The 12,201-nt window shown below is 40.7% G+C and overlaps 1 protein-coding gene across 3 annotated transcripts in view; it reads right to left on the bottom strand.

Annotated features, from left to right (window-relative positions):
- Window positions 1-12,201, bottom strand: part of LOC105465799 (utrophin) — a 579,736-nt gene that overhangs the window by 522,491 nt on the left and 45,044 nt on the right. The gene's annotated exons all lie outside the window — the stretch shown is intronic.

Here is a 12,201-nt window from a genome sequence, read left to right as displayed (position 1 = left end):
TAAACCTAACTAACCCCACCTCCTCTAAACACCAGACAGGAAGTTACACTTTGCAGTCAGTGAAAACTCCTTAGGTAGGTTTTTTGTTTTTTTAATAGTCACAACTAAGGGCCTCTATTCATGTTCCTATGACAGAGATTATAACTTTGCTTCCTGTTTTGACAGTGTCAGCTGGGAAGGGGCACTCCACCCACCTTCCTACCCACTGTGTACATAAATAAAGGTGTTAGAAGGTGATTGCCCTGGGTATACAACTGGCCTTAGGAGTTTTGTTACATATTAACTATACTTCAAAGAATAAATTGGGCTTATTATTTCACTGTAGTAGCTATATATACCTTGGGGAAGTAAAACTCAAAAGGATTTCTTCTTCATCCCTTAGAAATTGCTATTATGGAAAAAATAAACCTAACCACATGCAGCTATAAGATAAGAGACCACCATTTAGACTATTTTTTCCAGCCTATTCTCTTTTATGGTCGCTTTGCTCTCTTTATTATCATAGTTTTTTTTTCCACTCTTGTCACCCAGGCTGGAGTGCAATGGCATGATCTCGGCTCACTGCAACCTCCGTCTCCTGGGTTCAGGTGATTCTCCTGCCTCAGCCTCCCAAGTAGCTGGGATTACAGGCATCTATCACTACCCCTGGCGCTTTTTTTTTTTTTTTTTTTTGTATTTTTAGTAGAGACATTGTCTCACCATGTTGGTCAGGCTGGTCTCGAACTCCTGCTGTCACTTCTGCATGTGTCCTCCACATACATGCAAAAAGCAAGGAAAATCATTATTCATATGATCATTATCTACTTTCTAGTCCTTTTCTCATTCTTTTTCTTGCTTGTTGTGAAATAGAAATTTTCTACTTATTATCAAAGACTTTTCATAGAATATGTATCTTTGTCAGGATACACACAGGTTTGAATTCAAAGGCATCTCTCATCCTGCTACTGTACTGTGGTACAGAAAAGAGAAACTGACAGTACTTCCCCTTCGCTCCTCCTCTTCATCTCTACATTTTCCTTAGACTAGCAGCTGTATAACTCTGGCAAAATTCTCTCTCTCTCTTTCTCTGTCTCTCTCTCTCTCAGCCTCAGTCTCCAAATCTGTAAAATGGACAAGCTGACTTCACCTGTCTTCTAGGACTGTCACAGGCAGAGAGACCAGGAAAAGCGCAGTGATACAGATGATGTCACATAGTCAATACCCAATAATCTCTGTTTGCATCAAACTTTATTGATATATAATTTATATATTATACAATTAGCTCATTTACACTGTATAACTTAATGATTTTTAGTATTTTCAAAGAATTCTACAACCATCACCACAATCGATCCCCATCCCTTAGCCCAACGCAACCACTGAAATCTACTTCCAGTCTGTAGAGTTACCTATTCTGTACATTTCATATAAAAGAAATCGTACAGTATATGGTTTTTTGTGACTAGCTTATTTCACTTAGCATAATGTTTTTGAAGTCCATGCGTGTTGTAGGATGTATGGGTATTTCATTTCTTTTTAAAATATTCCATTGTATCGATAGACCACATTTTATTATGTGTTTATCAGTTCATGAACATTTGGGTTGTTTTTATCTTTTAGCTAATACCAGTTAATTCTGCTATGAGCATTTGTGTACAAGTTTTTGATGTGGGCATATATTTTCATGTCTCTTGGGTGTGAGGTGAGTGTGTGTGTGTGTGTGTGTGTGTGTACCCAGAAGTAGAACTGCTGAGTCATATGGCAACCCTATGCTTAACCTTTGGAAGAACTGCCAGACAGCTTTCCAAAGTGGCTGCATCCTTTCACATTCCCACTAGCAGTGTATGTGGATACCCATTTCTCCACATCCTCACCAATATTTGTTATTATTTGTCTTTTTTATTATCGCCATCCTACTGGGTATGAAGTGACATTTCATTGTGGTTTGATTTGCATTTCCTTAATGGCTATCGAAACCCGTCTTTTATCCATAGGCCAAAAATGTCTTCATTTCTAGAATCAGGACTAAATATTCAAAACACAAAACAGCCAGGGAGGCGTGGGCACCACCTAGTCAGAACGGATACTGGCTACAATCCTGAAGTGAGGTCCTGAAGGTGTGCATCTTTAACAGTGGCTATTTTCCAATAGGAATCAAAGATTTTCAACATTGTTCCTGGTACAGCTGTCTGGGTTCACACCAGCTAAATATTGCTGGACTTCATATTTCTATCTACGGTAAGAGGCTGTGAAAGAAGTTGGCCCTGTTTCCTCTACCAAAGGGTTCTTCTGAAAACTGGTAAGGAAATGAAATTCTGAATGTAAATATGACATTTCAATCTTTACAAATCAGTTCTTTCCACCTGTCTCTATGTGTCTTCCTCTGAAATAGAAACAGGCACAATAAAAGCAGCCTTTTGTCAGTAAATAGTCATAACTGTTTATAGGAAGAATTTTTAGACCAGATGTGATTTAAGATTCAGGATCTCAAATTTTGAAGGTAGCCAAGGAAGACAAGTCAAGATCTAGACACTAGCAACAATTTCTCCTTCCCTCTCAAAAGTGCAGTACTGGGAGAATAGTAATTATTGAAACAAGTCTACATCAAAGGGAAAATCTTTTTTTTTTTTCAGACCTTACTGTGTTAGAGCAAATTCATGTACAATGATGTTAATTACCTTTTTCCTAAAACATTCTATTTTAGTATTTATTTTTTTGATCCCCCCAAAACTAAACAGAACAAAAACTATACAAAATATAACAAAGAAAATATCAGAAGGCTATTAACTTTAAAAAATTAAAAACTTTTTTCCTTATTTTTTGATGTAAGACCTCGGGCCTTGCAGCATATATTAATAATATGACTCATCCATCTACTAAAAAATTTCCCGTGTCGCAAGGCTATACTCTGTAATCCATTGTTTTATTTATTTCTTGCCCTAGAGCTGACTATGAAACTGACCATTGAACTTTCATATGTCAAACAGAACTTTCCATGGTGGGAAACTCCTAAAACATTCGTATTAAGCTAAGTAGAAATGCCATGATAACTCAGGAGCAAATAAGGTCTGTAATAGCCAATATAACTTCCAAACTAGATGCTATGGAGGAAAAGCAAACCATTGCACACACACAAGTGCAAAGGCTTCCTTGGAGTTTCTGTAAATACTTGATGGTGAGGAAAATCAGAAACTAAAATCAGTTTATCTGAAGGTTCTTCTAAAAAGATCGATAGGAGGGCACTTTTGAAAACCGTTGTGCAATGTCAGGGCCCACTCTATTCACAGATCTGTTGTTCTGCTAGATTACACAGTGGCCTCATTTTCTAGTTCTTGTGAAATCAATAGACCATTTATGTTGCAAGTATCTGTCTAGGGTATGCACTTTCTTATTCAATCTGGTGTTGACAGCAGTAATCAAATTTTGTTCATACCACTAGCTCTATTATAACTCAATAGCAACTGGCTGCCAGCCTAGGTCTACTCTCATCAAAAAAGAAAGAAAGAATTGGAGTGGAGAGAGAATTACAGAACAAATTAGCTGAAACTACAGGAGGTAGTGTCGAAGTGAGAGAGGGAAGCAAAAGAATTCAGAAACCAATCCTCTCTCCATGGAGAAAATATACACCCAGCAGCATCAGCACCACAAAATCCAGGCGAGCTGACCTTGGCCATGAAAGGTACATATCTTCTTCATTCTTCCCTGTTATCTGTAAACCCTCTTGGCTTTGAACATCATATTATAACTGTCAGTCCTAACTAATAAACCTACACCTCACCTTGCAGAGCTACAAACAAGAACTAGAGCCAAACCACACCCTCCAACACCAGAGAGACTAAATGCAAGGGACAAGTTATGGCACTTCCCATGAGCTCTCCATTTTATAACTCTTCTTTTTTTTTTTCTTGAGATGCAGTCTTGTGTCGCCCAGGCTGGAGTACAGTGACGTGATGTCAGCTCACTGCAACCTCCGCCTCCCGGGTTCCAGAAATTCACCTGCCTCAGCCTCCCGAGTAGCTGGGATTACAGGCGCATGCCACCACGCCCAGCTAATTTTTATATTTCTAGTAAAGATGGGTTTCACCATGTTGGTCAGCCTGGTCTCAAACTCCTGACCTCAAGCAATCTGCCCACCTTGGTCTCCCCAAGTGCTGGGATTACAGACATGAGCCACCACGCCTGGCCTAGTACTCTTCTTTGTACACTTAAACTACAGTCAAGCATTTTTCTCAGATCAGAATATAAAAAGTTAATCTTACAATAGAAACCAGGTCAGCTTTTTTAAAAAGCAAAAATTGGGAGGGGGTGAAGACCTGACTGAAATTTTACCCGATTTGCACTTTTAGACTTCGAATTCTCCAAGAAAACTAGACTTCTGCTCATAGATACTCTCTACTTAAAAGCATCATGGATGATGCCATTCCTTGATATGACAAACAGCTCTTTTTTTTTGTCATTTTTCAAATGTTTATCTTGAAATAATTTTAGACTTATAAAAGAAGTGGTAAAGAAAAAAAAGAAAAGAGTACACAGAGTTCTCATATTCCCTTCGTCCAACTTCCCCAAATATTACCATCTTACATAACCAGAGTACAATGATGAAAACCAGAGAATTCACATAGAAGCAAAACTGTGAACTAATCTATAGGTCTTTTTCAAATTTCTGCAATTGCCCCCTTTTTCTGGCCTGCGATTCAGTCCAAGATCACATACAAGCAACACTTCAAAAATTCAAGATGCATCCTTTTCAATAAATCATGCCTATATAATGAATATTTCTGACCCCTTCTAAAGTTCTACTTCCCTTCAATGTTAATGAGGCGGTGTCATCATTAACTTTTGAGTCTTCCCAGAAATGTTCTTTTCTTCCATAGATCTTGCCTTCATTTCTTATCAGTCAGTTTCATCAACCTTATCCTGTAAACACACGTCAAATAGTTTCACAACCTCTTTTCCAAAACCCTAGGGCCAGGGGTGCTGCTGAACCAGAACTCTTCCCATTTGAGAAAAGTTATATAGCACAAGTCATATATTACAGTGAAAACAAAAAACAGCAAGATCCAGGGCAATTTCCCCTAATCAAACACATGAATAGCCCTGCAGCAAATACATATGTTTTATGAAGGATGCCTGACATACGTAAGGACTTTAAAAGTGTCCCAGCTGTTCAAGTCAGGCTTCAACACCGAATGAGTTCAGGTCAAACTCAAGTTTTCCTGCCAAATGAACTACAAATAAAACGCCTTCTGGTTTTCAGAGGTCTTCTTCAATAGTGTAGCTGCAGATGAAGGATGATGAATCTTTACCTATGAAATCCACAGCTTCATCCATCTCCCATCCACCCTCACCACATCTTCTACCTGGTCTCCTGGCAGAGCCACCTGCAATGCTCCATGGGCCTCTAGGGGCTCTTCCCTCTGAATCACTCTCCCACAGAGCCTAGAGTGATCTTTCTAATAACCTGTACCTGCCCAACTTCAAAATCCTTAAAGGTTTCCCATGCGAGGATGGAGTCTCATCTGCTTCATGCAGTTCACACAGCTCCCTACAATCAAAACTAAATCCCATGACTATACTGATCAACTACACGGTGCCCAAGAAGAATGCAAAAATGAAAAAGGCATCAACTGTCCTCAAGAGTCTTACAGTCTAATTAACTCCCCTTAATATCTTCATCAGACTCATATTGTTTAGAATACAACTTAACCAATAATGGAAGAGTATGTCAGGTTTTTTTTTAAACTCATTTGTGTCTAGCTAGGAAATTCCACCCTAGTTCTTGATCATAGTAATGATTGTAAACAAAACTCTTCGTGTTGACACAAAAAGAATTTTCACATGATTTTAACAGCACATCTAAAGATACTCATTATGCTACTATTGATACGGTTCAAAAAATTATAAAAAGCAAAAGCCAATAAAAACTGTTTTAAAAACAAGCAAACCCAAAAAAGTAATGTCAAGGATGGTATTTAATGGGCTGAGTGATTTCTCCAAATCATGCTTTGTTTTTCCAAAGCATGAAGATATAAATGAAATCTGAAATCATGCCTTTGTTTCCATGTGAGTATACAAATGGAATTGAATGACAATATAATCAACAAAATTAAGTCAGAGAGAGTTAAATCTAAGCCGCCATCATCAAAGAGCTTAGAAAATATTCCAGGCTGGGCTCAGTGGCTCATACCTATAATCTCAGCACTTTAGGAAGCTGAGGCTGGCGGATCACCTGAGGTCAGGAGTTTGAGACCAGCCTGGCCAACATGGTAAGACTCCATCTCTACTAAAAATACAAAAATTAGCCAGGTGTGGAGGTGTGCGCCTGTAATCCCAGCTATTTGGGAGGGTGAGGCATGGGAATCGCTTGAACCAAGGAGGCAGAGGTTGCAGTGAGCCGAGATCGCACCACTGCAGTATAGCCTGGGAGACAGAGCAAGACTCCATCTCAAAATAATAATAATAATAATAAAGTATTCCAAACCACACGGAGTCAGATGTCAGATGCAGACCTTAAATAGCACACCAATAAAAGCAGGAAAATCACATTTAGGTATTAGTTTCATTTTCTAATGTGCAAACAGACAAAGACGCCTACTTGGAATGATGAATTTAAAAGAAAACTCCTAGAAGTTGTATTTCAGGATTAAATTATAACCTTTCTCAAGAAAGCTGCCTGCAAGTAGTGAGATTAAAAGGGAGACAATAATCACACCGAAGCCCTTAATGAGGAGGTAAAGAGAGGTAGTAATAGGGGCACGCAGCTTCTTCCTCCACCAGGAGATAGAAGGAGTGGGCTGAGACGGGGGAACTCAGGGTTTCATCCCAGGGTGGCCCTCCTCTCACGTGTGTGTGTGTGTGTGTGTGGTGTGTGTGTGTGTCTCTGTGTGTGTGTGTCTCTGTGTGTGTCTGTGTGTATGTCTCTGTATGTGTGTCTCTGTGTGTGTCTGTGTGTGTGTTGTGTGTGGCAGGGTTTCTCACTGGCAGTGTTGCTTCTAAACGAAGTGGCAGCTGTCTGGAACTCAGTGAGTGAGGCCTCCAGTGGCCAACAGCGATCTTCAGGAGAACAGAAAAACACTACATGGAAGCCAAGTGATGCCACCAACTTGGTAGAAAGTGGATTCAATCTGCCAGGGCCACAGGCGCAACCCTACATGACTGGCTGCTTAAAGCAGTCATCCCTGGGATGGCCCTTCTAGCTTAGAACTTCTCACTCTAGTGGCAGAAAGGAAGGCCAAGAGTTCTTCAGGGAGACAAGAATTGTCATTTAAGGCAACAGTGAACGAAATTAATAAAACAACCCAACTACTTTAAAAAGAAAGGAATTTTAAAATGCTACTTGAAAAAAAAAAAGAAAGAGGGAGTAATTTTTCTGGACTCTCTTCATAATCTGTTTTTATAAATCAGGTGGCAACCTGCTGGACTGTGGAACAAAGGTTAGCAAGTGAGTTTTCTGGAAGCACACTTGCTGTCACAGTGAGGAAAATTTTTCTAGTTTCTGGTGAGCTTTAGAACTTTCAAGCTTCATGGGGAGGAGTGAAGAAGAGACACCTAGAGATTACTCTTTGGTGTTGGCAGGAGAAAAAAAAAACACACACACACACAGTGGGAAAAGTGACCAAGTGTCCTACAGGGCCACCAGCCTATGAACCCCAATGTGGTCTTCATAATATTTTGTTCCTTGGTCACCTACAGTCACAATCTCTACCTCAGAAAACTTGTGCTACTGCCTGTCTTCCGTCTGGCTCTCTGCAGGTGAGTGTGCCGATGTCCCCAAGCCCTGAAGGTTGTTTACTGTCGTTTGGCTTGCCCATGATGATGTCGGAGTCTGGACTGAAGTTCCCACCATATCAGGATCACCCTCCATGAGGCAACACTTTCCCTGCCTACAACCTTTCTTCCACCGAGCGCCACCTGCCCCAGTCCAGCAGACACACCTGTATGCATCTCAGCCCTGATCACAGGATCTGTGTGCTTCCTCTTGCAAATGCCCACATGCAAATCTGAGGATGTTGGCCACTCAGAAGATGTGTGAGTCACTGTAGATCCTGCCGCAGCCGGTACTACACAAAGATAGTCCTGTCTAACCATGGGCACACCCACCCACTCTCATGTGTCCTATCTCTACTTGGGAATGAGACATAATCATCTACTTGTGACAATGTAGAGCTGAAAGTGAAGAGACAATGAAGAATCTAGGTGTTCATTAGACAGAACTGATGCTGAGGAACTGACCAGAGGTATTTCAAATCAGTTCCAGGGTTTCCAAGACAGTTCCAGGATGATATTAAGAGGGAGTCAGGTGAGAACTAGAGAACTCAAATGACAGTTATCACTTGAGAGTTTATTTATGAGCTATGACATTCAGCAGTGGGTTCACAGGGCCAGAGTTCCTGGAAAGAGCATTTGGGAGAGCCAGGCCCCTGATAGGTCTAAGAAGCGCCTACTGTGTTCCATGTACTACAGCAGTAAAAGAGCCGGTTCCCAGGCCAGGCAAGACAAGTGCTATAGATGGAGAGTTGAGGCATCTGCCATATCATTGCCTCAGGGATCAGGTTCAACTATGGAGGCAGGCCAGAGCATGCCAAAAGGGGGAAAGGAGAAGGCAGAGGCTGAGGAAACAGGTGAAAGTGAGCACTACAGAGGCAAGACAGGCACAAACAACCTATTATTAAAATACTCTACAGAGTTGCAAAGGAGCAGGTGGCAGATGGGAGGAGGGAACACAGAAACAATGTCAGAAGGTACAAAGGAGAAAGGGTGATCCAGAAATAAGACAAGAACAAAGCTGGTCTCTCTTATTCCAGGGCAGTCTTCAGTGGTGAACAAGCCGTTCCTGAACTTGCAAGTCGGGACCACTTATGTGCCATTTCACATTAAACTTTTTCCATGAAATTTTTCTCCACCAGAGAATGTCCAGTAGTAAATCTGTCTATCTATAAAAGTCTGAATAAATTAAACATGACAAAGTTGGTTTAAAATTAGGAATATCAGGCTACCGTAACTTCCTGGAGGTTGTCAATGCACTACAGTACTGGAACTATGGATGTTCCTACTTGATCATCAGGATATAATTTGGTCTGTATTAACTTTTAGAAATCTCTGAACTTCAAAGTGCATTCAATTTATTTTCACTGATGCCTGCAAAATTCTTACCAGTTAAGCTGTGTCAATATTTCAACTCTCACTTGAAAAATAAGGTTACTGAGGTTTCAGGACACAAAGTAAAACATCAAATTCGTGCTGTGAGTGGATTTAACCTCAGGGCCAGGTCCCAGCTCTTGAGCCGTTCCTTCAGCCATAGCACGCATCTGGCAAAGCAACTCCCTGGCTTTCGAGAGCATCGCCTGAACCAACATGAAGCCTAGAGGTGTCAGAGTTGTTTCTATGAAAGTAAATGATACTATGCAATACCTCCTGTCTTCCTCAGTCATAGTCAAACAGCAGAAGAAGCCAAGAGGAAATACATGTTCCTCAACAGCAGTAAGGTTCCAGGTATCGGGTGGCAGCAGCAGCTGCTGAAAGCCTGTTCCACTTCACCCCTCCCCCAGAACCCCAAACTCAGGTATAAACCCATGTCTCAAACTCTTGAGGCTGCCGGATTATGAGTCTTTCGGCGACAGATGACAGAGTGACGCAACACTACGACTCCTGGGGGCGCTAAAATCATAGCCTTGAAGGAACAGGAAGGTGGTGACTCTTCACAGGAGCTACTAATCTGCCGCCCCCCCAACCCCCCACCCCCACCCCAACACACACACAGACCGGAAAGAGGGAGCAGGAAAAGGAAATGAAAGCAAGTGACTCTAGGGCCTGGATTTCATATGCAAGAATAGCCAGCAACAGGTGCAGCGTTCCAGTGAAATTAAGACACTCAAAACACCATTTGCCTCCACAGCATAAAGAGCCCAGGCACAGAAACCCAACATTAGGTAATGATGTCAGAAGTGCAAATCATCATCATTCTCTAGCCAGTAGCAATTTTGTAGGAAAAAAAAGTTGGGGGCGGGGGGAGGACATTTCTCTGTTGATACATAATTTCTTTTAATTTAGGAGTGCTCTCTTAAAACAGTTTGAAAATAATTTTAGCACTGATCATCAATATACTTTTTTAATGCCTAGTGACTATCACAGTGCCTAGCACATAGTAGGTAGGTAGATGAATATTTACTGAACGAATGAATAAAATGAGAGGTAAACAAAAAATTTCTTCACAAATAAAGATAACCAAAATCTACACTTGTAGTATATAAGTGTATCTTTTTCTTCATTTCTCCAAGAAGAGAACAAAAGGTTGGAATCAGTAGCCAAGGACACTGGCTTCATCATGTTGCTGATGAACACATCAGGAGGTGCAAACCATCCATCCCTGGCTGAAACTGAGAAGCCTGATCTGCTACCCCTTGAGGGATTTATGCAGGGAATCCTCAACTGCAGAAGATCCAATGGGAAAAAAAATCACGATCCTTTAAGCAATCCACCTTTAGACTTTCCTTTCTTTCAATGTGCCATTTCACATAACATTTTTTTACCCGCCATTATAAGAGAATTTACAAGATAAATCTTCCTCAAAGTGATAGAAATCATCAACTCATAATATGTTATGGAAAATGTCTTAAGCTGTGTGTGACATGCTATATGAAAAATCTGAATGTGGGATAAGATGTTGTAGAAAGGAAGCCATTTTATAGGCTCTCAAAACTGGCAGAAGCAGGAGAGAACAAAGAGCAATAAAAATGAGCCCATCGATGGGAGAAGGTCTGTTACAGGAATACTGTATTGAATTAAAAGGTTAATACCAGGCTGAGCTCAGTGGCTCACACCTGTAATCCCAGCACTTTGGGAGGCCGAGGTGGGTGGATCACCTGAGGTCAGGAGTTCGAGACCAGCCTGGCCAACATGACAAACCCCATCTCTACTAAACATACAAATACGAAAATTAGCCAGGTGTGATGGCGGGAGCCTGTAATCCCAGCTACTTGGGAGACTAGGGCAGGAGACTCGCTGGAACCCAGAAGTGGAGGTTGCAGTGAGCCAAGATCACACCACTGCACTCCAGTCTGAGTGACAGAATGAGACTCCATCTCAAATAAATAAATAAATAAATAAATAAATAAATAAATAAAAGTTTAATATCAGCGTCAGAACATTACTGATTACATAAGTTGAAAGGTTTCAGTAAGTTAAAAATAATGATATTAATTATAAGAATAAAGTATTCAGAGCACAGATAAGAATAAATCACCAAAATTATCAAGATTTTAGAGAATTGCGAATACACATAAAAAGCAGTGTCATAAATAACTTTACAAAATTACTATTAAAAACAGTTTGACTTAATGATACTCTTTGTTCAATTATTTTAATCTATGAATTTTTCTTGTGTTTGTAACTTAAGTATTCTGAGTAGGAGTTATCTCTTCCCTATATATTCAATTTAAAGAGTCCTTATATCTTTTTCAAGTTAACTTCCAAAGATCCAAAATACTCCCACTTTGTTTTACTTTGAGGTAATACCCAAAGGTCTTGACTACGGTTCTTAATGAAGATCCTAAGTGGCTAGTTAAGAATTACTCCAAATTTCAAAGGATAAACAGGAATAGGAAGTGCATTACAAGTGCTTTTGTTCTTTTAAGTGACTCCGCCTTTTCATTCATTCATTCACTCATTCATTAATTCATTCATTCACAAGGATCTATCACCCCTACAGAACAGACACTGTACAAGGCACTATGGACACAATCATGAACAAGACAACCTTGGTCCTTGCCCATATGGAGAGCACAGTCTTGGGGACCTATCAACACTAAAGTAAATGAACAAGTGAACAAAAGCAATGAACAATGGTGACAAGTGTGGATCATGGGAACAACAGTACAAAGTCTACTTCAGGTGAGTGTCAGGACAGGCTTCTCTGAGCAGGTGCAATTTCATCCAATGCCCAATCCCAGAAGGAGGAGAAGGAGATAGCCAAGAGCTGGGGACCGGTATTCCAGGTAGAGGAAAGACCCTGTAAACAGAGGTTGTTCCCAGAGCTGAAAGCTGACCAGTGCGGCTGGATGGAGCAATGATGGACAGTGAGCAAGGAGGTGCATTACACATTTGAAAATGGCATCTCACCATATGACTCACTGAATATTTGCCTTTCCAAACACTTTCTCCTCGGTCTAGAATTTCTCCCTTCCACATTCCTCTCTGCCAACTTGCAAGTCACTTCTCTGGGAA

The sequence above is a fragment of the Macaca nemestrina genome, chromosome 5 (genome assembly GCF_043159975.1).
Source record: "Macaca nemestrina isolate mMacNem1 chromosome 5, mMacNem.hap1, whole genome shotgun sequence".
Lineage (NCBI taxonomy): Eukaryota > Metazoa > Chordata > Mammalia > Primates > Cercopithecidae > Macaca > Macaca nemestrina.
This window is presented reverse-complemented; position numbering and strand designations above follow the sequence as displayed.